Source organism: Bos mutus, chromosome 19, assembly GCF_027580195.1.
Source record: "Bos mutus isolate GX-2022 chromosome 19, NWIPB_WYAK_1.1, whole genome shotgun sequence".
Lineage (NCBI taxonomy): Eukaryota > Metazoa > Chordata > Mammalia > Artiodactyla > Bovidae > Bos > Bos mutus.
The window spans coordinates 33763091-33788600 of NC_091635.1; the positions used below are offsets into that span (position 1 = coordinate 33763091).

Below are 25510 nucleotides of genomic sequence, written 5' to 3' on the forward strand. Positions count from 1 at the left end.
GGGTGGAGCCGAACCATCCCGGGCCTTGTCTGCTATTGAGCTGCCCTCCCCTCTTCCCCATTGAATGCCCACGACCCCGCCAGTCAAAGCCCCCTGAGGAAACAGAAATGCCCGGACCTCACAGACCGGCAGAACCAGGACCCAGCCTCTCGGCGCAGAGACGGGTTCGGTCTCGGCTCTCTCTCCTCGCCACTCCCCACCCCCAAACGGTGGAGGGGGCGGGGGCGCGCGCGCTCCACCACGCACGCGCCCCCACGCACGCGCTCTCCCTCCGCGCTCGCGCTCCTCCCCACCCCGGCCCGGAGGGGGCGGGGCTGCGGGCGGCCTCGGAGGGTGCGACGCCCCCGGCGCGGCGGCGGCGTTAGCGAGCGGCCGGCTGGGCGCGGGTTGCAGGGCGCGCTGCTCCGGCGGGGCCCGCTTGGCACAGCCGCCTCGTGCGAGCCGCCCTCCCGGCGGGGTAAGCTGCGAGCGCTCCGAGCGTCGGACCCGGGGCCACCGGCGCTGCCCTCCCGCCGCCGCCCTCGGTGCCTCCTCTGGGCGGCCCCGCCCCCGTTCCCATCCCCCTCGCGCTCACCTCCCGGCTGTGCCGCGCGCGAGGCGGAGCAAGTCGCCCGCCGCCGCCGCCGCCGCGCTAAGGGGCGAGAGCCTGCACCCGCGCCGCCGCTGACAGGGGGACCGCCGCGGGCTGCGCTCGCCGCCGGGAGGCCCCGCCGCGCCTTTCCCGGACGCAAACCCACCGCGGGCGTCGGAGCGCAGCGAGGTGCTCTGGGATCGCGGGCGGCGCCGGCGGGCGGCGCGGTCCTCACCGGAGACCCCCGGGACTGGGGCTTGACCCGGGGGTGCAGCGAGCCCCCCTCAGAGCGGCAGGTGAGAGACCGCGGGAGCCCGGGAAAGGAAGGTCGCTTCAGTGACAGGGGCGTTCGCCTCCGACGCCCGGGCTCCAGGGAGAGGGGCGGAGGCGAGCGGGGAGGCAGCGAAATGGGCAGCGGAGTGCCTCCGGTGTGGAGGGCGTGGGGAAGGTTGGTTCCCAGTGTGGCCCTCGGGGTGGCTTCGGATGAGTCCGGGATCGGTCACTTCGGTGTCACCGAAGGTGTCATGGAATTTGGTACCGAGAGAATCTCCGGATGACGGGGACCCCAGGAGGAGATGCCAGGCAGATTGCTAAACGTGGCAGGGAAGGTGGTGCAGAACGAGTTGCAAAATGTGCCTCCAGAATGCAGCATAAAAGTAGTTGTGAAATGTGCCAGGTAAGGTACAGGGTGGGTTGGCCTGTATGGCGTTGAAATTCACAGCAGAAGTGTTCTTTAGTGATATCGTTAATTCCTCTGGGAAAGGAGGCGTAGTCTAAGAAGAGATTAATAAGGCTCATGGCTAGATATTTTATCACAGGAAATCGAGAGGAGCTATGATATGCTATTTTTTGAGACAGAGTGAGTGCCCACGTGAAAGAAACAAGCAAATTGTGTCTGGTTGTGAGATGGGAAAGAAAAAATAGGGCTAAGATAATTCCGGTTTGCCGTCAGCGTGTAGAACACTGATACAATTGCAGCCTGTGTTCTATTCCAGGTGTAGGATGTTTAAAATGGTTTTCATCAAACATAAACAATGATAATTAATATTAGGAAGATTTGGGTGTCTTTCACTGTCTTCTCTCCTCCCCTCCAGGAAAAGAAAAAAAGAAAAAAATACAAAAGACACACACAAAAACCCACCCCACATCTTGACCATAATTCTGAGTTCAAGATCATTAGGCAAAGGGACATTTTTTCATAGGTGCCCCTTTCTTCATTTTTATACAAGTGAAAATTTCTGGAATGAGGAAAACAAAACAATATGGTGAACAAAAGGGATAAATTTTCAGGCATTTTGAGGGTTGGAGCCAAAAGCTGTTGCAATGGTTAATTGCGGTGAATGACAGTAGTGAAATATTCTTGATTGTTGGGGTAGCAAAATAGGGAAAAGAAATTGAATACAGTAAAGGTGGCATAAAAAGCAACAACATGGATACTGTCAGTGGAGCGCTTCTTTCAGCCTTTCCCAGGTAGATCATCTTAGGAATGTGAGCACAGAAATATTAAATATTGTCATCCCCCCTCCATACATACACGCGTGTGTGTGTGTGTGTGTATATATATATATAAATATAATTACACATGCCGCAAAACACTGTGACTTCCATTTAAGAAGAACATCTGTGTTTTGAGAGGATTGTCAGAACATAGCTGGAATTTCAGAAGTAACAAAAGACAGCTCCATGAGCTATTTAATGTAACTTATATACATTCAGTGAGTGTCTGTATACTATGAAACAAGCAGAAATGGCTGCATGTGTTCATTAGGGTATAGTTAATTATTGATGAGATTTTAGTGCCTTCTGTTGCAGTTCTTGTAGAGAAATGGAGTTATTTGCCTGAATGTTGTTCTTAGAAGAACATTCGCCACATAATCTGAAAATTCATACTGATTGGCTTCCTCCTGAATCCAGATTCAGCCATTGAGGGATTGTTTGCTTCAAAGACAAACCTGATTTTGCTCCATGATTAATTTTGGGTTTTAGTCATTTCTGTTGATGTGTCCCTCACTTTGGGGGTGAGTGGGGGCTAAAGCATGAGGAGAGGGCCTGAGGAGAATAAAGAGCGATTCTGTTGGATCTTCCTGTTTTGTTCTGACTGTAAGCCATATGTACTGCCACCCCCTACTGTCTGTAGGAAGAGGTGTTACAGAGCCCCATTCTTTTCTTGTTATCACTGCCCCCTTGTGTAAGGGAAGAAATTGAGAGTTGTACTTTGGGAAACCGCTCTCCTCAGATTGTTCTTGATAGAGTGGTTATGGAGATTTATAATCACCTATTCAGAGTCAGGGCTTTAAACTTACTGTCAGTCAGGCTTCAGATTTAATATCTGTTTTTAATAGTATCAATTACTGTCAGTAATTCAAATTGCTAAGAATGTTTTTCAATATGTTTGAGAGTAATGTCATACTCTTAAATAGCACCTACTCTGTTATGCAGGTTTTAATCGGTTCCAGCACCCTACGAGGTATGTACTGTTATTTCCATTTTACAAATGAGAAACTGAAACACTGAGATGTTAAATATCTTGCCCAGGTTTATTTAGCTAGCAAGTGGAAGCGCTGAGTTTCAATTCAGGAACTCTGGCTGCACACCCTGTGCTCTTCATAAGTGTAGTATATTGCCCTCTCAATCAAATTGGTGTTGACACACATCACTAAAATGCAGGTGCCCATCATACAAAAGCAAATATATAGATGTGGATAAGCCCAGGTAGGTAGTAAGACACATAAATGTTAAACCTACAGATACACCAAAAAATACTTATAATAACTGTAACTTATTCAGTTACAAATATACTGAAAAATACTTAATGTTACTTATAACTGTACAAAAATACTTGGTTATTTAAAGTATGAATATTTCTCTTTAGGAATTTATTTTTGTAGTTTTATTTCTGGGATTATGAGTAGAGGAGTATCAATACTTTTTATGTGGTTAAGGACGTATTTATGATGGAGGTTTTGGTTTTGGGGGGAACTTTGGAGGTTGAAAGTTTTACTTTCAAGTAGTTTGGTGTGTGTGTGTGTGTGTGTGTGTGTGCACATAGTATTCAGGAAAGGTTTACTGGTGCTTTTAAAGAAATAGTCTAGCGATCTCTGTGTAGAGCAATTGAAATAATTTTCTATAGAGAAATTATCGATTTTTCCTATCTGCTTACATTTTTATGATCCTATTTAAAAAAGAATTAACAAAAATGGGTCAGATGCATATGTACTTTTTACCTTTTTCTTCAACAAATATTTGCTCAGGTTTTTCTTACACTTACTGTTTTATAGATATTGCTACATATGAAATAATATTTATAAAATTATAAAATTTATAAAGTATAAAATAATAATCATGCAGCCAACACGTATATACCTTCCACACGGTTTAAGATATGAATATCACCTCCTATACTTAACAGTTATTTTCTTCTCTTAGTCAAACTTTCTCCCATTCCGTGAATCACATGTCATGTAGTCAAACACTTCCTTCATTTTTATATACATTGTTTGATAAGACAATTCAATATAATCTGATTATGACTGAGACTAATTCATGTATGTGTATATACTTTAGTGTATTTAATAAATTGTCTTAGAGTCAAGTCCTGCTCTATATTTATATTGGTCGTTGGCTCATTTTAGCATACTTGAAAAACCTGATTTTGTGTTTGCATCTTTATCATAAAGTTTTACTAAGATGATTAAACATTAGTAGATTATTTCCCTCTTCTGTCATTGATTCTTGACTGTCCTGTGCAAGCTCTCTAGCTGCCCCCAACCCCCAACTTCCTTAAGGCCTTTGTTCTTTTAGTATTTTCTGAATGACTCTGTATGCATTGTTTTGAATGGAGAAGGAAGTAAGCCTGGAAAAGAGTGTACTAAACCAGTGTTTCCAAAAGGGGAGTTTTAAGGTAGTTGATACTAATTAGATTTAAGGAAGAACAAGTATGATTAAAAGAATGCATCAAAATTCTCTCCTTGTCATATTTCTTCCTCTTAGAATTAAAATTGAATCTCTGAGATATACTGATTGGGCACACTCATTGAATTATGTTGGATTGTACTTATACAAGGGCTTCCCAGGTGGCTCAGTGGTAAAGAATCCACCTGCCAATGCAGGAGATGCAGGTTCAATCCCTGGGTTGGGAAGATACCCTGGAGGAGGAGTTGGCAACCCACTCCAGTATTTTTGCCTGGAAAATCCCATGGTAAGGGTAGCCTGGCGGGCCCAGTTCCATGGGCTGCAATTCCAGTCCATGGAATTGCCAAGAGTCTAAAAGAGTCTACATGACTAAGCGACTGAGCACGCAAACGTGCTTATACAGGATCACCAGTGTTTTCTGTCGTATTTGTACTGATGGTAGCCAGATTTTATTTCAAGGAACTAGAACAAACAATTTCAGATGGTTGTTTACTTTTCTAGTACTAGTCTGATCAAGGTGTCAAATATTATAAAATAGTTTGAAAACTAGTTTGTTTGGAATTTTTTTTCTCAACATTGTATCTGCTCAGAGCCTATGGTTATGGAATACTGTTGTCATTTGGAAAGAAGACACTGTGTAAATAAATGGTTTTGTCTTTGTTATAATACCATGAAAACACCACTGGGTTTATTTGAATAGTATCTTTTGCAGTAGTTTGTATTAGATGAAGATTGTTTATGACTGAAAAAATGAGTCAAGGAGCTGTGTGTGTGGTGATTGAGACTACATCATGACCTTGATGAGTCTCTAAAAATTGATGGAGAGAAGTAGGTTACAGGAAGAGCTTAAAGATTTAACGCTGTGTTTCCCCACCCCATGGTCCTTTTTCTTCCTTTTAGAGGATATTTGTACCTTAAATATTTCAGATTTAAGATAATATTAGATGGAGAATGTGATATTTGGGCCTGGGTTTTAGAAGGCTAAAGCAGTTTGAGGATGTAATCAGAGAAAAAAGTTTCTGGTGGGGATCTTTCATATTCTAGAAAGCTTTAAGTAAATGTAATTGCATAATTTTTTTTTCTGGAAGCACATTTCTTTTTTTAGGTCAGTTTATTTTCTTTACAAAATCTTTATAAGTCATTGAAAGCTGTGTTTGTGGATATTACAAGCATTAGGTAAGTTGCTTTCCTATGGGCCACACATTACCACAGTATCTTATGTTCAGCTTCTGTTTGTTCTTGAATAGTGAAGGGTAAACATGACTAAGTTTAAGAGGCAAAGAGTTAATTCGATGTTAGTAATTGCTCACCTTCTTTATCCTTTCCTTCCCCATGATACTAATTTCTGCCTTTATTGAATGCGTGATATATCCCACCTCTCAAATGCCTTTCTTTTGATCAGAACTTGAGAGATTCTGATGTCAGTTATTTAAACTGAGTAGTTGCATTATAGTGAATAATCTTGTTGGTATGTTTCTTAAAAAATTTAATTGCCTTGCCTTTTTTCTGAAAGACTCGTCTTATGCCTCGTTATGACACCCGTATTATGTCTAACTCTGAAGAAGTTTTTGACAAAATGTATTATTTGATTCTACCTTTTTTTTCTTCAGAAGAGGTATCTCAAGTGGAAAGGTTTGGAGCACAGCCTGTAAGAGAACATTCTTCCTTGTTTGCTCTGGTCTCAGTCTCTCATATATATATATTTTGTATACATATAACAAAGTCATTGTTAGATGAAAAAACCATTGTTTTTCCAGGTAATCATGCTTATTTCCTTGTGTGTAAAACCATGCTTGCATTATAAGATTATATTAGATGACATATCTGATCATAGAGGGACAACATGAAAAATGGCACCAGTTTTTTTTATCTCCATGGAAACCCTTTTTCCTTTCCTTAGGATTTAGCCTTATGAATGGATTAGTTATTAAATTTGGAAATGGGAGTGGGTATGTAGATACTGTGATTTAATCATTTAGGCAGGAGACTCCACCTCAGATCTCACTAAATTCCCCCTGCTAATTGAAGGAAGTCTCTTCTTAGCCTTTTGTTCCTAACCTTGTGTTTTGGGGGGTCTCACAATTTCTAGCTGTAATTGCTGAAGTTTGATAAGGCAAAGTTAAGGAAGCTTGATGGGTATTTGTACCCAAGCTAGAATTCTATTTCAGTTTGAATTCCATGAAATCCTGTAGAGCTCCTGAAGACTGTGAATTAGGGTGAATGAAGGTAATTAGCTTTAGTAGGCATGTGGGATGAAGACTTACTACTACACATTCAAATCCGGCTTCAGCGTCAGAGAATCTCAGCTCTTCCTTTTTAGGGATTTAGAGAGGAAGAGAGACTTCCTTTGGAAGTTGCTCTTCGGACGTTGTTATATTGTAGGATGACAATACTGTTGTTTGGTTGTAAGAAACTTTTGAAATCTTAACGATCATGAGACCCCTTGCATAGTAGAGAGAACATGAACTTGTGAGTTTTTGAATCCTGAAAACAGGTTCAGATTATCGCTCTGTCACTTACTAGCTGTATGAGGCGTTAAAACCTCTCTTGCAGGGTTTTGATGATGAATAAAATAATGTCAGTGAAAAATCCTTAGGACAATATCTAATTCTTAACAAATATTCATTTTTATTTAGTTTTGGAGAGTGTCCTGGATTTCTGGTGTTTTGATGCTCTTCACATGATTCCTCCCCATGATATTTTACTAGTATTGTCAGTCTAGCTTTTCCGTGTTGTTTTGTCTTGCTCTTCTTTTCAGCCTAGTAAGGTATTAAAAATAAAAACCTATGGTAATTTGGCTACTCATTAATTTAGTGTCTTGAAATTTTCATTTATGAAAGATTTGATAAGAGCTGAAAGAAAAAGTTCTTGAATAACTGTTAACTTAAAAATAAAAACTCTTAGGCAGACTCCTAGTATGCATTTCTGTTTGTACTGTTTCCCTTTAAGTACTACATACTTGTGAAAAATTAATTTTTAATTTCCTCTGAAAATAGCAAACCACAACACTTCTTGGGACATTGAGCCCTTTGGCAATTTTTTTTTTTTCAATTTGATCATGTGAACATTTTCTACTTTTACAAGCATTTCTCTTTTTTTGTGAATAACCGAAACTTCCTCTGTGTGATAACTGTATCCCCCACTTGCCTGCCACCATGCGCCATGTTGTTAGCTTTTTGTAATTTTTCTCTTTAAAAAATTTATAAGTGATAGTAAGTCAAGGTGGTTGATTGTCTTTGTGATCTACTTAATAAAAAGGACTTATCTACAGTGTAAAATAATATACCAGAAAGAGTTTGCCCCTCTTTTTGTAGTATAACAAGCTAGTTTTCAAAATCTCATTTTTTTCCCCAAGCTTTGATGATTTCTATAATGTTTTGCCCATTTCTGCTCATCTGTGTACATATCATGCAAACAGTAATTCATTGACTATTTTTCCTTAACGTGACTCACTTTTTATCTTAGGTTTATCCTTGGTTGTCATATTATACACAACCTAATAAGTTTGTGCTAGTAAACTAAAAACTAGTTTATCATGAAGACATCTTGCCTTTAGAAAGTCCACTTATATGCAACTTTGGTTCCAGATTGGATCGTTTTGTGTTTTTAAGTAAATGAACTTCATAACGAACCCTCTTCTTGTTTTAGATAATATAATTCTGTTTTGCCTTTGGATGTATTGGGTAGCCATTTATTGAGTGAGTGAGTGAGTAAGTGAAAGTTGCTTAGTCGTGTTCGACTCTTTGTGACCCCATGGACTTAGTCCATGGAATTCTCCAGGCCAGAATACTGGAGTGGGTAGCCTTTCCCTTCTCAAGGGGATCTTCACAACCCAGGGATCCAATCCAGGTCTCCCACATTTCGAGTGGAATCTTTACCAGTTGAGCCACAAGGGAAGCCCAAGAATACTGAAATGGGTAGCCTATCCCTTCTCCAGCGGATCTTCCTGACTCAGGAATCGAACTGGGGTCTCCTGCATTGCAGGTGGATTCTTTACCAACTGAGCTATGAGGGAAGCCATTTATTAGTTGTCAACAAATGTTAATTTGTCATTAATTACAGTAGGTAACTGGTATCTCCTTCCCCCACCTTCTACTTTTAAAAAACAATTCCAAAAGTATTCCTCTGTTTGCAACCACGGAAAAAACAAACCAGGGATGAAGAAAGAAAAAAATATTTTCCTCTCCTCCACTTTTACCCTTGTGGTAACCAGCATTAACTAACACTTCGAGTATTTTTTTTTTATCATCTTTTTCTTTGCTTAGAAGCCATTAAGCATGTATGAAAGTGAAAAAGTGAAAGTTGCTCAGTTGTGTCCAACTCTTTGTGACCCCATGGACTCCCTAGAATACAGAAGTGGGTAGCCAGTCCCTTCTCCAGGGGATATTTCCAACTCAGGTCTCCTGCATTGCAGGTGGAGCCTTTACCATCTGAGCCACCAGGGAAGCCCAAGCATATATATATATATATAGATATATATATATATATATAAAACAGATATATAGGCTTTTTGTAACTTGCTTTATTCATTTAAGAATATATCATAGCTAGCTCCAGTTTAGTAAATGAAACTCTAATTAATTTTAAAAAGCTGAATAACATTGCATAGCAGACAGCACCATAATTTAGTCTGTTTTTCTCCACCTGATGGATATTAAGATTGTTTTCCTCTTTTGCTATTACAAACATTAGGCCACTCTTATTCATGAGTAGACAAGAAAACATTCTAAATAAACTATTAGCAGAATAAATCTAGCAGTGCATGTAAAATAGATACATCTTGATCCAGTAGAATTTATTCCAGGGAAGCAAGAATACTTAAATATTAACATTTTTTATATTACTGAAGTTAAAGATAAAAAGTATATGATTATCTCTCTCTTTGGGGGTGAGTTGGGGGACTTTGTATTGTGTTTGTGTAAAACAGCAAAAGGAGATTCCTGCCCGTTCGGACAGTAGTCTAAGTTTTGTACAGTCCTTTGATCCTCAAAGTTAATAGACAAAAACCGTTTTTCTGGAGTCTTTAGGTGGACTTTGTAGGACCTGGACCGTGACTCTGACCTTGGCCTTACTACCAGCTTTTGATTGCCAAAGTCTAGTCCTCTTGACAGTATGGAAATAAGCATCCTTCTAGAGACTGGGGTGGATGATATGGGTGAGCCTGTCCAGTTTAGGGCTGGCACTTTTTAAGATCTTTTATTTGATTACCTTTGGGCTTAATGACCACCTTGTTGGCCTCTGTATAGGTGCCCATTGTCTTGGAAACGTTGGCTGGAATTTTTCTGAGGGCTTGCTTGTTGGCAGAATATGTGTTCCTTAGGATCTATTTTTCTTCAAGTCATTTCTAGGACTGGTCATATATGATATTTTTCTTGAATTTGGCCACATCTCTGTTGCTAGCTGCAACTCTGGGAGTGTTGGAGACTGGAAAAAAAGAGACCTTGACTATCTTAATAGGTGCCAAAAAACATTTGATAACATTTTGGAGTAATTTCCTCAGAGTGTGTGTGGCATAATTTCTGAATGCTTGCTTAGGTGAAGATGCCTTTCTTTTCTCTTGATCAGTTAAAGGGTATCTTGACTGGATATAGTGTTTTTGGGTCATAATCATTCCCCCCCCCCCATATAATGTAGATACCTTATTACCACTGTCTTTAAGCTTCTTGTGCAATAGAGACGTCTGATGCCAGTCTGATTCTCCTTTCTTTTGAAGTATTAGTAACTCATTCTTTATCTTCTGCACAAAAAGTCTTCCCTCTTTTATGTGCACTGAGATGATCAGGTCTAATCTCATCATGTACTTTATCATTTTTATACTATGAGAAACCAAATACTGCCAGCTCATCTCTGATTTTATGGAGTCTGCTTCCTGTCTGTATAGTTCTGTATCTCTCACTTTCTGCCTTCAGTTTTCTCTTCCTCTCTTCTGATTCTTTACTGTTTAGTGATAGTAAAATCATTTTGATCATTCTGAGTTGATAATCTCAGATACACCTTGTACCTTTCAAAATGTAGTCTCAAATTTTTTTTATTTCAGTGAAGTTTTTTTAATTATTGTTTTTACTATATGTTCTGTTCCTCGCTTTGATCTTCTTCAGGAATTCCTATCAGTTGTATGTTCAATCTTCTTTGCCATCTTCAATATTTGTCACTTTTTCTCAGATCTTTTTAATCTATTTTTTGAGTTTAATTTTTTTCTCTTTTTTACCTTCTGTTTTTCTTAAGGGACTATCTTTTTATTTACTCTTGTCTTCGTTTCTGGAATATGTCTTTCCTTTTATTTTTAATTCTTACTCGAGTCATGTCTCATTTTGTGTTTTTATAATTCTTGTATTGTTTTTCTTTCATGTCTTATGTCGTTTTCCTAAGGTCTTTTCTCATTCTGAAATAGCAGGTTTTAATTTTGATCTGTTATGTGGGTATGTCTTTCCAGCACACTTTCATTGTCTGCAGTGATGTTATTCTGCTTCATATTCTCCTTTCTTTTCTGGTTGCACTGGGTCTTCGTTGCTGCGTGCCCAGGCTTTCTCTAGTTGTGGAAGGTGGAGGGAGCTGCTCTCTGGTTTGGGTTCGTGGGCTTCTCATTGTGGTGGCTTCTCTTATTGCAGAGCTTGGCCTTCAGTAATTTCAGCACGAGGTCTCGGCAGCTGTGGCTTGCTGGCCCTGGGGTGCAGGGGCTTCAGTAGTTGTGGGTCAGGGGCTCATTAGTGTGGCTTGTGGGCCCTAGGGCATGTCGGCTGCAGTGGTTACAGCACGCTGACTTAGTAGTTGTGGCACACGGGCTTAGTTGTTCCACGACACGTGGCATCTTTCTGGACCAGGGCTTAAACCCGTGTCCCCTGCATTGGCAGGTGGGTTCTTACCCACTGTGCCACCAAGGAAGTCCCTGTGTTCTCTTCTTATAACAACTTTATGTGGGATTGACTTTGATACATTTCTGTGACTCATTTTTACTTGAAATTAATTACATGAATCTTTTAGAATGTGACTGGGTTCAGGAAAGCTTCTAACTTTACTGAGCTTTTTATTCTATTGTTTTTGTGTGGTGTTTAAAAATATGGGGGCTTGCTGTCTGAGATTTCCTAAACTCTTCTAGAGGAGGTTCTTCTCTAGTAGTTCTGGACCTTCTCTTCATCTCTCTTGCCTGATCTGACTCCACCCCTTTATGACCATGAAGCCCTTCTCTGCGCCTTCTGGATCTCACTGTCTGTCATGCAAAATTCCCTTTTATCTTATAACCTCCTCTACTAAACAGCACTGTCTGCGTTCTCTAACTGAAGCTTACCTTTTGCCTGAGGGTGCTTACTTCTCTTGGCAAGTTCTGAAGTGGTGGTTCCTCCTAGTGAGGTGGGTTAAGTATTCTCTTTGCTTTGTCATAGTTGCTTCTAGACTTCTTCTGGGTTCACTCCTAGTCTCCTGCTACTGCACTTATAATTATGGTGATTTCAGTATTCATGTAGATGATCCTTCTGATATTCTGGCCTCTTGACTTTCTCTTCTCCACCGATCCTGTCTTCCGTCTCAGCCATTGACTCTGTTGCACATCCTTTGCAGATATTTTTAAAGTCTCAGTGCATCTGCATTAACTGGGGAGCTTTGGCAAACTACAGGTGCCAAGGACTAACCCCCAGAGATTCCGATTTGCCTGGTCTGAGGTGTGGCCTGAGAGAATGTTTTTGACAGTTTTCCACGGTGACTTTAATGCACACTCAGGATTGAGAGTTGCTGTCCTAGAACTCGCTGTAACTCAAAACTACAGCTTTCTATACTGTCGGTTTCTGGCATTTTACTCTCCACCTACTATCTCTATTTTTTCAGGCTCATTTCTTTTATTACCCAACAACCTTAATTCCTTGATCTCACAGGGACCTTTTAATTTACCACCTTTTTGCTTTTCCTCAATGCATTCATGTCCTCAGTTTTTTCTTTTTTACCTTCAAACTAGCTGAATTCCCGTATTGCATTATTACAGTTGATCTTCTCCATCTACCTCAACGCTCTTGATTTGACCTTTCTTCTTTGGCAGTTCTTGCCTGGTTAAAACCAACTCTACCAAGGATTTCCCTGATGGCCCAGTGGTTAAGACTCTATGCTTCCAAAGCAGGGGGTGTGGGTTCAGTCTCTGGTCAGGGAGAACTGAGATCCAACATGCTGCATGACATGGCCAAAATTTTTTTAAAAAGTTTAAAACCAGCTCTACCTGTTGTACTCCTGTAGCTGAATGTGGCTGGAGCAGAATGCCTGTTGACTTTGAATTCTTCGCCAGTACCAGATGACTTTCAATTCCTTGCTTAGTGCTGCCAAGCACTTTATTATTGTAGTTCTTCCATACTCCCATTCACTTAGATGATCCTTGTACTCAAATTTTCCCTTGTACTCAAATTTTCCACATTCCACTTTCTGTCTTCTCTTTCACCTAATGACTTTGCTTTCTATTTACTGAGAATACAGAAGAAGTCTTCTCACCACCTGCATCTTTACCAGTGTTACTGTGAATTGTCTTTTCCTCTCTTGAAGGCCATTCCCACTGAGCTCGTCCATTAGAGCTCACCCCTTCTTGCCTTCTCAAAGACATTCTTCCTGTAATTCTTGTCTGTCTGTCCTTTTCTGGATCACTGTCAACAGAATAAAAACATTGTAATTTCTTTCATCTTAAAGAAACCTTCTTTTAACCTTACTTCTTCCAGCAACTCCCCCATTTCTTATCTCAGTTACACCAGACTCTGCAGAAACAGTGGTCTTTGTTCACCTTATCAAACTCTCCTTTGTACAGCTTCATGGAGGTATTACTCACATTTAACAAAATTCACCTCTTGTAAGAGCATAATTCAGTGATGATTATGCATCACCATCATCCACTTTTACAGTATATTCGTCACCCCCCAAAATTTCACTGAGCCTATTTGCATCCAGTCTCCATTCCCAGCCCTATCCCTAGGCAACAGAAAGGTCTGCTTTCTGTTTCTGTAGATTGGCCTTTGGACATTCATATAAATAGAATCACACAATATGTAGTTTTGTTTTATACTGTTCAGTCTTTTGCTTCTATCTCTTCATCCAGCATAATGTTTTTGAGATTAATCTATGTTGCCCATGTATCAGTACTTTTATTTTGATTGCTGAATATTACTGTTCTTTTGTATAGACATACTATGTTTTGTTTTGTTTATCCATTCACCAAATAATGGACTTTCTGATTTTTTCTGGTTTTTGTTTATTATGAATAATACTGCTATAAACATTTGGGTACAGACTTTTTTTTTTTTTTAATGATTCACAGATGTTCCTTTTGCTTTTGAATATTTATTTGTTTATTTTGCTGTCCTGGGTCTTCATTGCTGCATGCGGGCTTTATCTAGTTGCGCCAAGTGGGGGCTACTCTCTAGTTGTGGTGTGCAGACTTCTCATTGCATCGGCTTTTCTTACTGTGGGGCGTGGCCTCTAGGGTGTTTGGGCTTCAGTAGTTGTGGCTCATGGACTTAGTTGCTCCTTGGCATGTGGAATCTTCCTGGACCAGGAATCGAACCTGTATCCCTGGTGTTGCTAGGCAGCGGCTTAACCTCTGGACCACCAAGGAAGTCCCTGAGTACAAACTTTGAGTGTGGTTATATGTTCAATTTCTCTTAGATTCCTAGAAGTGGAATTGCTGGTTTTCTGATCCATTTTAAGTTAATTTTGTATGTGGTGGATTTAAGCTTATTTTTCTGTGTATGGCTATTGAGTTGCCCCAATAACATTTGTTGGAAAGATTATTCTTTCTTCCTTCGAGTTGTCTTGGCACAATAAAAAAATCAATACCTAGGGCATAAGAAGGGATTATCAACCTCCTTTGGCTAACTTGACTATTAACCTGGAACTTGCTGTTAAATCCCCACGTAGTCCATTAGTCCATCGCTTGCTCCAAACAGGACTACAACCTCTTGGGGATACCGACTCTTCCTGTTCTCTGGCCACGGAGATGGCTACTGTGACTGGCAGTGCTGCACATTGAATCTTGTTTGGCAGTGGCAGCGAAGCTGCTGGTTTTCATGACCTTCCCACTGAAGGCTGCTTGTTGCAGACAGCAGTTCTTTTTGGGAAGAAAGAGACTTCAGTTCAGTTCAGTCGCTCAGTCGTGTCCGACTCTTTGCCACCCCATGAACCGCAGCGTGCCAGGCCTCTCTACCCATCACCAACTGCCAGAGTCTACCCAAACCCATGTCCATTGAGTCGGTGATGCCATCCAACCATTCCATCCTCTGTCGTCCTCTTCTCCTCCTGCCCCCAATCTTTCCCAGCATCAGGGTCTTCTCAAATGAGTCAACTCTTTGCATCAGGTGGCCAAAGTATTGGAGTTTCAGCCTCAACATCAATCCTTCCAATGAACATACAGGACTGATCTCCTTTAGGATGGACTGGTTGGATCTCCTTGCAGTCCAAGGGACTCTGAAGAGTCTTCTCCAATACCACAGTTCAAAAGTATCAGTTCTTCTGCACTCAGCTTTCTTTATAGTCCAACTCTCACATCCATACATGACTACTGGAAAAACCATAGCCTTGACTAGACGGACCTTTGTTGACAAAGTAATGTCTCTGCTTTTTAATATGCTGTCTAGGTTGGTCATAACTTTCCTTCCAAGGAGTAAGCGTCTTTTAATTTCATAGCTGCAGTCACCATCTGCAGTGATTTTGGAGCCCCCCAAAATAACGTCAGCCACTGTTTAGACTGTTTCCCCATCTATTTACCATGAAGTGATGGGACCGGATGCTACAATCTTAGTTTTCTGAATGTTGAGCTTTAAGCCAATTTTTTCACTCTCCTCTTTCACTTTCATCAAGAGGGTCTTTAGTTCTTCTTCACTTTCTGCCATAAGGGTGGTGTCATCTGCATATTTGAGGTTATTGATATTTCTCCCAGCAATCTTGATTCCAGCTTGTGCTTCCTTCAGCCCAGAGTTTCTCATGATGTACTGTGCATATAAGTTAAATAAACAGGGTGACAATATACAGCCTTGACGTACTCCTTTTCCTGTTTGGAACCAGTCTGTTGTTCCATGTCCAGTTCTAACTGTTGCTTCCTGACCTGCATACAGGTTTCTCAAGAGGCAGGTCAGGTGGTCTGGTATTCCCATCTTCCCTGGTGGCTCAGACGGTAAAGCGTTTGTCTTGCAATGTGGGAAACCTGGGTTCAATCCCTGGGTTGGGAAGATCCCCTGGAAAAGAAAATGGCAACCCACTCCAGTAGTCTTGTCTGGAAGATTCCATGGACTGAGGAGCCTGGTAGGCTACAGTCCATGGGGTCGCAATAGAGTCAGACGACTGAGTGACTTCACTTTCTTTCTTTTCAGGATTTTCCACAGTTTATTGTGATCCACACAATAAAGCATAGTCAATAAAGCATAGTCAGTAAAGCAGAAATAGATGTTTTCTGAAACTCTTGCTTTTTCGATGACCCAGCGGATGTTGGCGATTTGATCTCTGGTTCCTTTGCCTTTTCTAAAACCAGCTTGAACATCTGGAAGTTCACATATTGCTGAAGCCTGGCTTGGAGAATTTTGAGCATTACTTAACTAGCGTGTGAGATGAATGCAGTTGTGCGGTAGTTTGAGCATTCTTTGGCATTGCCTTTCTTTGGGATTGGAATGAAAACTGACCTTTTCCAGAAAGAGAGTAGCCACAGGCAAAAAGATGCCGCAGGCTTGCTTTGCTGTAATCATATGCTTTTAGTTGATTTTCAGATTGCTTGAAAGTCAAGATCTCCATTCTCTTTTGAACCCGTTCCAATGAGGCATATTCTCCCACCATTTCGCTGAAACTGCTTATTACGATCGTCAGTGGCTTTCATGTGGCTTAATCCATTGGTTGTTTTTTAGTTTCTATCTTGCTTGAGGTGTCAGCATCATTTGATAAAATTGATTACTCTCTCCCCTGGAAAGGCTTTGGCTTCCAAGATGCCACTAACTCTTGGATAATCTGTGTCATGGATGCTCCATCTTAGTGAATTTCTTTCACTGACTCCTTCTCATCTTCCCAACCTAGAAGTTTAGTGCTTTAGGAATTTTCTCTCTCTTGAGAGTTTGGCTTCCCTTTTTGCTCTCTCAAGTGATGCCCTCTTCCTTTCCATCTTTATATAACTCTCATATCACTGGATCTAGAGATGGAGTAGATAAGTCTTTTTATTCCCCTTTTCAGCATTCAAATCATTCTCCTTCTCACTTTCCTAAAGTTATCTTGCTTTGATTCTCATGTCATCAGATTTTATTTGCTACCACCCCTTATTATTGCTGTTGAGTTTATCTCCTGGTTCATTCCCTACAGTGACTTCTGATGCTTACTACCCAGAGTTAGGCCAGACTTCACAAGCTAAGGGCGTAGCCCTCTGTAAGACCACTCTCACTTCAGACGCTAGCTGCAAGTGTCTCCCTCGCCTCTCACTAACTGGCTTCAGGTTTGAGAGTTCCTGCCTCAGATTTGATAATTCAGTAGAACAACTTACAGAACTCAGGGAAGTGCTGTGCTTATGGTTGTAGTTTTATTGTAACAAAAACGATACAAAGCAGAACAAGCCAAAAGAAGGGACACAGGGCAAGGTCCAAGAGGCTCTCAGATGTGATGCTTCTGAAATCGGGATATGTCACCCTTCTGACATATCAGTGTATTGTGTACACAGAATTGCCAACCAAGGAAACTCATCTGAGCTTCAATGTGCAGAGTTTTTATTAGGGTTTCAGTGGTAGTCATGATTGATTTAATCATTGACCTCTTTTAATTTCAGCCTTCAGCCCTAACTTACCTTTGTGAAGGTCAGACTGATAGCCTGTGGCACAAAGCCTCAACCCTCTAAACATATGGTTGGTCTTTTTGGGATAGCCAGTGCCCATCCCTGGAGAACGCAATGGCACCCCACTCCAGTACTCTTGCCTGGAAAATCCCATGGATGGAGGAGCCTGGTAGGCTGTAGTCCATGGGGTCGCTAAGAGTCAGACACTGAGCGACTTCACTTTCACTTTTCACTTTCATGCATTGGAGAAGGAAATGGCAACCCACTCCAGTGTTCTTGCTTGGAGAATCCCAGGGACAGGGGAGCCTGGTGGGCTGCCGTCTATGGGGTCACACAGAGTCGGACACGACTGAAGTGACTTAGCAGCAGCAGCAGTGCCCATCCCGAGTCCGTACCCTCGAACTTCCACCTAATTTCTCTGTTCCGTTTTGTAGCTAACCCTTCAAGAATTGTCCATATGCTCTTTACAGTTTTTTCCTCCTCTTCTTTTTTTCAGTTTTGAAATGAAAATATACAAGAAAGTTGGAAGAATGGTACAAAAGCATATCCTTCATGTACATTCACCAGTTGTTAACATGACATTATTCTACCTTGTACACTTTTTTTCTGAATAGTTTGAGGGTAGATCGTAGTCATGTGTTTACATCTAAAGACTATAGTATTTGTTTCTTAAGAATAAGGACATTCTCATCTATCTCCTATAATTTTCAAAATCAGAAAATTTAGTGTTGATATAATACTTTTATCTACTCCGCAGTCCGTGTCCAGATCCTCTCTCTCCACCCAGTGTGTCCTTACAGCACGCCCCTCACCCTGCCCCTGTCTGGGATTCATTCTGCTGTCATGCATTGCATTCTGCTGTTGATTTAGTCTTTAACCTGGAGCAGTTCCTCGGCCTCTCTCATGTTTCTTGGCATGGACACTTTTGGAAGAGTACAGGCAGTTATCTTGTAGACTGTATCTCGGTTTGGTTTGTCTGTTTCCTTAGATTATATGTTTGCAGGGCAGGAATACCGTATAGTGATGTATCCTTCTCAGTACCTTGGAGGCATGTAATTCTGATTTGACCCGTTATTGGTAATGTTGACTTTGGTTACTTGGTTAAAGTGGAGTCCACTGGGTTTCTTCACTGTAAAGTTACTATTTTTGTTTTTGTAGCATATAAGTAATTTGTTGGAAGGTATTTTGAAATTATGTGAATCTCTTGTTGCTCATCAAAATTTTACCTACCAGTTTTAGCATCATTAATAATTCTCACTGGAATTAATTATTACTGGGTTGGTTGCCAAATGAGAGTAACCCAGCCACTTTGTCTGTACTTACTAGTTGATATTCCGTTATGACAGAGCCAGCCAAACCTCCCTGTCTCTATTCCTTGAATTACAGTATGAGCTTATGGGTTCCTACTTTATTTAGCAGGTTATGATCTATTCCTGTCATTTATTTTGAAGCTCAGATTGTTCCAGGTTTCCCAGTGGATCCAGCTTCAGGCCGGCTTCTTTGTTGTGTGTCCTTATCGTTATTATTAGCTCTTACTTACTTTTTTGGAACAACAAGATATTTGGGCTCCTATTTTGCTTTCCTGCCCCAGCAGTAGAATCAAATGCTTCTCAGTATGAAACCTTGGATTCCTTTTTTTTCTTCTTTTAATTGAGGTATTATTTATAAGCAGAGATATGAACATTCAGTTTAATAGATTTTGACAGTTGCGTACATCTGAATAAGTATCACCACAGCCAAGATGTAGAATATTTCTGTCTTCAAAATTTAGTCATAACCTCTGTCTTCCAGTGCTCCTGCCCCACAGCTGAGAGGCAGCACTTTGTTAAACTCCTTCTACCATAGATTAGTTTTCCTTACGCTTCTGCTTCATGTACATGGAATCGTACGTTCAGTAGTTTTTGGTCTGGCTTCTGTATCAGTCTAAGTCCAGTCATGAGAGACAAACTATATAGTAATTTGAACATCAAACATTTAATATAAATAATTATTGACTATAACAGAGAAATGCAGTAATGAGGCGTTGGCTGGTAAGAAGTAAAGAATGTGTGTGTGTTAGTCTCTCAGTCGTGTCCGACCTTTTGTGACCCCCTGGACTGCAGCCTGCCAGGCTCCCCCGTCCATGGAATTCTCCAGGCAAGAATACTGCAGTGGGTTGCCATTTCCTTCTCCAAGAAGTAAATAATGTAGAAATATTAAAAGCTATACAGAGAGGCTACTACTCCAGGGTAGAGTACTCTCCCCAGCCACTAGCTGACATCCAGACCTTGTTGAACAGAGCGTGGCCAGAACTCACTGAATGGTAGAGAAACTGCTGTGATGCCACACTGGCAGAACTTTCTGGAAGTCTGCCCTTCAGAACTCACTGAAGATCCACCCCGCCAAGGAAGGCTATACAAGGGAAAGGGTCTCACCAAAGGCAGTTCACTATAAAACCACCAGAGTGAGGGTCTTGGGAGACGGTGCAGGTCCCTGCGTCCTCGTGGCCACTGTGCAGTCTGCAAGAGAACCCGAAGAAGCTGTAGGACCCGTGGGTGCCCCACTAGAGAAGGGGCCAGTGCTGTGGGAACCAGGTCCTGGAGAAGCCGTGTGCACTGTCCGGCCTGCTGAGCAAGCACGCTGGGATCCAGAAACAAAATGCTTTCCTCCCGAAGTTTTTACTACAGCTTCTACTGACAAAGCTTAACGTTATGCCAGCTGGCAAAGGAAAAAAATATTTAAAGGGCTCAGATCCATTTCCACAGAGCAGGCAAAAAAAAAGGATGAATTTGAAACTGAGAGGCAAAATTGGATTATTAGTGCAGGTTACATTTTCTTACTTCTTTGGAATCTTTTAAATTTTTGAGAATGTAGAGACCAAGTGATACTATTTACCTCCAGAGAAGAGCTTATGCTACCTCTGTTTAGGAAGTAGAATGGAAGGCTGAGTTCTGATTTATCTTTGACTTGTGGCTGGGCCTTGTGGTACCTGAGTTTGTGTTAGTTCACTGTTCGCTTCAAATGTATTGAGGGTGGTGTCAGCACTGTTTTTTGTCAAGCGGGCTTGGTATCTGACGACTGGGGTTTTCAGAGATCTCTTATGCTTTACAGTCGTGCCCCCAGCTTTTTGAGATGAGTAATATTTCTCTCTGTTTTATAGCCTTGGCTGCCAAATGTTTTTGCTTTGTCTTTCCTGTCTTTATTCTTCTCAAAAATTAGCATATACATGCATATTTTATTTTATCTTTCTTATAGGAAAAGTATTTGCATACTATAATACTCATGTTGTGCTTTTTTTTTTTTACTTAGCATATGATAAAATCACTTTATATTACTTCATAGAGAGTTTTATTCTCTATTTTTTTTGATTGGTTGTATATAGTACTCCATGGTGTGTATTTTTGTCAATGGTTTCTTTAGCCAGTCTCCCATGTTGGGATATTTATGTGGTTCCCATTATGTTGCAGTAAGAAATTATACTGTAATGAAAAATCTTTGATGTATGTATTTTCACATCCTTAGAGTATATTCTCTCTCAACCCTTTCCAAACAGAATTTTGCCCTCAGTATTCCAGAGCAGCTACTCTTGTCAAGGACTTCAGTGACCTCCATGCTGCTAAATATTGTAAACAATTCTAAGTCCTCATCTCATATGAACTCAGTCTGCACTCACTCCTTTGATAGTGTCATTCAGTCTTATGTCTTTATTTACTATCTACAGGTTGATAACTCCCAGATATCTGTATCTAATCCACATTTCTTTCCTAGGTTCCAGACTCATATGTCCAACTGCTTACTTGACATTTCTACTTGGGTGTCTAATAGATATCTCAAGCACGTTTGCCGGAAATTAACTTTTCATTGTTCCATCTCCCACCCCCAAGCCCCATCTCTTCAACCTGTAGTCTTTTCCATCTTGCTGATGGCAGCTCCATCCTTCTACTTGTTCAGAATGTCAAGTCATCCCTGATTTCTCCCTTCCATTCCCCGTATCCAATCTGTCAGGAGATCCTTTAGCTATACTTTAAAAACATCTGGAATCTGGCCGCTACTGACCACCTCCACCCCGGTCTGAGCTATTAATCCTAATATTGCTTACCTGGATTACTGTAGCCAGCCTTCTAACTGGTTGCTTCTACAGTTTATTTTCAAAACGGCAGCCAGAGTGATCTTTTAAAAATATGTCAGATCATGATTCTTCTTTAGTATCTGCCCTCTGACTTCCCATCTTACTAACAATAAAAGTTAAAGTTCTTCCAGGGGTTAATAAGGCCTAGACATTGTGGCTCAGGTCATTTCTGTGATCTCATCTATGTTCCTAACCCCTCTTGCATGCTGATCCCTTGTGCTCAAGGTACACAGGCTTTCTTGCTGCTGCTGCTGCTGCTGCTGCTGCTAAGTCGCTTCAGTCGTGTCCGACTCTGTTCGACCCCATAGACGGCAGCCCACCAGGCTCCCCGTCCCTGGGATTCTCCAGGCAAGAACACTGGAGTGGGTTGCCATTTCCTTCTCCAATGCATGAAAGTGAAAAGTGAAAATGAAGTCGCTCAGTTGTGTCCAACTCTTAGCGACCCCATGGACTGCAGCCTACCAGGTTCCTCCATCCATGGGATTTTCCAGGCAAGAGTACTGGAGTGGGGTGCCATTGCCTTCTCCACAGGCCTTCTTACTGTTCTTTAAATAAGCCCAAGCATCTTTCTGGCTTAATGACCTTTGCCGTTGCACTTCTGTTTCTTCTGCCTAGAATTTTATGCCCCTTGCATAGCTTGATTTATCATCCTCTTCGGGTTTTTGCTCATCTGTTTACAGTTACAACCCTCTGATGTCTCTTTCCCTCAGCCCTCCAGTATTCTTGTCATTGTTGCATGCTTTTCCCCCTCCTTTAAGAGTTTATCATGTTGTGATATATACTATATACAAGTTACTTATTTATATAAATATTTATCAAGATCCTGAGCTCACTAAAGGGATTGCTGACTGGTTCCTTGCTATATTTCCAATACTTGGAATAGTGTTTGTCATGTAGTAGATAATCAGTAGTTGTTGAATGAGTAATATTGAATGATTGAATTAGTCCTGTCTGAAGCTCAGAGCTCTTTAAATGTTAAGTTTAAATCATTTTTTTCAACATACAGTGTTTCTCAAACTTTAGCCTGCCTCGTGGTCAGAAGAAGGAAAAACTGAAATTTCCATTTACTGTGGAAGTACATCTAGAATAATTGTTTTAAATATTATAAATGTATGTGAAAATTATCAGAAAAAAAAATGGTAGAAAAATATAGGATTTTTATAGGGATTCCCTGGTGGCTCACTGTGAAGAATCTGCCAATGCAGGAGACATGGGTTTGATCCTTGGTCCAGGAAGATCCCACGTGTGTGGAGCAGCTAAGCCCCCGTACTACATCTATTGAGTCTGTGCTCTAGAGCCCGGGGAACTACAACTACTGAAGCCCTAGAGCCTGTGCTTCACAACAAGAGAAGCCACTGCAATAAAAAGCCCGTGCACTGCAAGTAGAGAGTAGCTCCCACTCGCTGAAACTAGGGAAAAGCCTGTGCCGAGATTTAAGACCCAGCACAGCCAATAAATAGGTAAAATTAAGAAGAAGAGGATTTTAATAGATCTTGCAGGACTCACAAAGGGAAGCAACGGGGTATTAGAGGGGGACAAGGATAATTTATAGAGAATATAATTTAAAGAGTAAATAGAATAAATATGTTGCTTAGATGGCAAGGAGAGATCTGACAGGGTGTAGGTGAGTGGGGTTTAAAGTTGTTAGTAGGTGAAGTTTGTTCTTTTTTGTGGGAGTGGTATTCTTTACAGACTTTAAAAAAAGTTTTTTAAAATTTTTAATTGTAAGATAATTGCTTTACAATAAATATTGTGTTGGTTTTTTGCCATACTAAACTTTGTTCTTAAAACTTATGTCTCTTTTTACCCCTAATTTTATTTTCTGACTCTGTCTTCACACTTTGTCTGCTCCTTTCCCTGATTGTAGAACTACATATCTATTCTATCTTGCTTTATATTATATTACATACTCTTCTATATTATGATTCAGAAAATTATCTTGGTAGTATTGTCCTTTGGCTGTGTGTGTGCATGCTAAGTCGCTTCAGTCATGTCCGACTCTTTGTGACGCTATGGACTGTAGCCCTCCAGGCTCCTCTGTCCATGGGATTCTCCAGGCAAGAATACTGGAGTGGGTTGCCGTGCCCTCCAGGGATCAAACCTGTGTCTCTTATGTCTCATGCATTGGCAGGCGGTTTCTTTACCGCTGATTTGTCATTTATTTCATTATTTTAAGGTAAGAGCTCTGTTTTTTTTTGTTTTTGTTTTTTTTTTTTGTAAAAAAAACTAAATTTTTTCTTAGTCTTTATCTGTCATTCAGTTCAGTTCAGTTCAGTCGCTCAGTCGTGTCCAACTCTTTGCAACCCCATGAATCACAGCACGCCAGGCCTCCCTGTCTATCACCAACTCCTGGAGTTCACTCAAACTCACGTCCATCGAGTCGGTGATGCCATCCAGCCATCTCATCCTCTGTCATCCCCTTCTCCTGCCCCCAATCCCTTAACTCTCCTTTAAAATTTTTTACTTTATCTAAAATAGAATTCTTAGTTCTAGTTGTATTTACTTCCTGCTCCATCCCTCTTATCTGAGCCTTTATTTTCTGATTTCTTACAGCTGCCTCGGGTTCATATAGATTCCATAGCATCTAGGATTTGCACATTGTGGTGTGGATGTGCTATAAACATTAGTGAATGAACTTCTAAGCTATAATAATAGAATTTCTACCCAGTTGCATTTTTTTCTTCTACCTCATCAGGGATACCTTTCTTGATTAAAGCCATTCATTCTTTGAGCCTATACTGATGGAATGTTTATGTTAAGGAGTACATTATAATACTCCATTTTTAATAACTGGGTTGTGTGGTATATATGTGTATGTGTGTGTTAGTTGACATCCTACTGTTTCATTGCTTTACTGATGAATAATTTAACATATTCTGCTAAATGGAAAGTTTTGTGGAGTAATTGTTTTTACCTGTCTTTTGGATGGATTCTTTGCCTGGTGCTTATATACACTATGTTAGAGTGTGACAGCTTCATGTGATGGAAACTCAAGTAGAGTGACTTAAACAAAGAGTTTTTTTTTTTCCCCCCCTTTGGGTAACAGGAAATATGGATATAGGCAGTCCAGGGTTTATGGCATTCCCCCCATGCCATCAAGACACTGGCTCCTTCTGTGTTTCTTCCCTGCTATCCTGGGAGGGTGGCTTTTGCACTGTGGATTGCAGGATGGCTGTTTACTTCCCAGACATCTTAGGTTTTTTTTTCCTCCTTCTTCTTTTTTTTTAGTAGCAAAACAGTAGTTTTCTTTCAGTCCTTGCTCCTAAGCCATATGCTTTCATCTCATTGGTTACAGCTGGGTCATGTGGCTGTTACAGGGAGTCTGGGAAGTTTGATATTTTAAGCATTACAGATGCCTTATCCAAAATTAGTGTTCTGTTAATAAGGAAGAAAGTGAGAATTTGAGGTAGGCCACTTTAGCAGTTGTTGGATGGTATGCAGTCACACAACTCTCCATTCCTTAAAGCAGCGTTGCAAGTTAGATAGTGTGTTTGTTGCAGAGTAGAAACTGGGAGTCACAGAGGCTAAGCAATTTTTTCAGAGTCATATAGCTAGTAATTGATAGAGTCAGGGTATAAATATATGTGCATCTCTCTCCAGTGACCATGCTCCTTCCATTACATGAGCTCTTTATACTGTCCTTTTAGCAGTCTAAGTAAAGAGTTTGTACAAGTAGTATTTAAGATATCTTAATAAAATGTGATTTTTTTTTTTTTTTAGGCTAGTTTGTTCCTGTTTAAAAAATTATAGTGAACACCACCAGAGGGTTTCTGATGCTTGATCTTCTGGATATGTAAAACCGATGAGATTCTTGTTATGTCAGAATCAAGATAAATTGTGAATGTTTTGAATAACTTTTTTGAGGTTCAGATAGAGAATTATCATGAGGACTGGGCCTGACTCTTCAAATTACCCTAGGCATAATGATATTTAATAAGCTGGGGATTGTCAGAAAGTGAATCATTTCATGTTTTTTTTTTTTTTTTTTTTTTTTTTACTGAGTTCATTAGTGTTCTGTGATTTATAATCACCAAAACACCTAAATACTATTACAGTTGACCCTTGAACAACATGGGTTTGAACTGCACAGATCTACTTGTACTTGGATTTTTTTTTCCAATAGTATATATACATTAGAAGTTGGTTGAATCTTTGGATG

The 25510-nt window shown here is 40.7% G+C and overlaps 1 protein-coding gene across 6 annotated transcripts in view; it reads left to right on the forward strand.

Annotated features, from left to right (window-relative positions):
• Positions 1–333: 333 nt before the first annotated feature.
• The window catches only part of TANC2 (tetratricopeptide repeat, ankyrin repeat and coiled-coil containing 2), a 359086-nt gene continuing 333909 nt past the window's right edge, over positions 334–25510 (forward strand). For all 6 annotated transcript variants that reach the window (XM_070390029.1, XM_070390030.1, XM_070390031.1 and 3 more), the window contains exon 1: positions 334–867. The gene's annotated coding sequence lies outside the window, so the exon portion shown is untranslated. The remainder of the gene's footprint in view (positions 868–25510) is intronic.